Genomic DNA, 813 nt, shown 5'->3' on the forward strand with positions numbered 1-813 from the left:
TCCTGAATTACTTTTAGAGGTCCTTAATTACTTTTTTTAAAGGTCCTTAATTACTTATAAAGGTCCTTTATTACTTTTTGAGGTCCTGTATTAATTTTGATTACTTGTTGAGATAATTGATTTCTATTTGAGGTTCTTGATTACTTTTTGAGGTGCTTAATTACTTTTTGAGGTCCTCAATAACTTTTTGAGGTCCTCAAAAACTTTTTGAGGTCCCGTATTAATTTTGATTACATATTAAGGTCCATAATTTCTTTTTGAGGTTCCTTATTAATTTCTGATTACTTGTTGGGGTCATTGATTACTTTTTTAATTTCTGATTACTTGTTGAGGTCATTGAGCACAAAGAAAGATGGAAATTTGTTTTAAGCAGGTTTCAAGCTCTTATCAATTATATAAAAGAAGCCTGGTTGGACAGCATAACAATTGTTGTTCTTAATGTTTGCTTATAAATGATAAATAAATCCAAAAGGACTTTGAAGGACAAAATGATGGATTATAGTGAAAGAGTTATATAAGGAAGCAAATGTAAAATGATCCTATTTTTAAGTTATTATACTTCTGTAATAATACTTTCAACTGAACAGTTTTCTAACTTCGTTATTGAGATCAAAACGTGCTACATTAAGTTTTGGTATCAATAGAATTATTTATCTGTTTTTTCTTCACATTTATTTTGATTTTATATATATATATGTTATTTCTTAATATATTTTTTGATGTCTTTTTATGATCAATCTTTTGGACAATTATCTTATTCATGTTAAATTGGGTGAAAACCAATGAAAAAGAGAGAGTGAGACATTGATATAA

The sequence above is a fragment of the Lottia gigantea genome, assembly GCF_000327385.1.
Source record: "Lottia gigantea unplaced genomic scaffold LOTGIsca_32, whole genome shotgun sequence".
Classification (NCBI taxonomy): domain Eukaryota; kingdom Metazoa; phylum Mollusca; class Gastropoda; family Lottiidae; genus Lottia; species Lottia gigantea.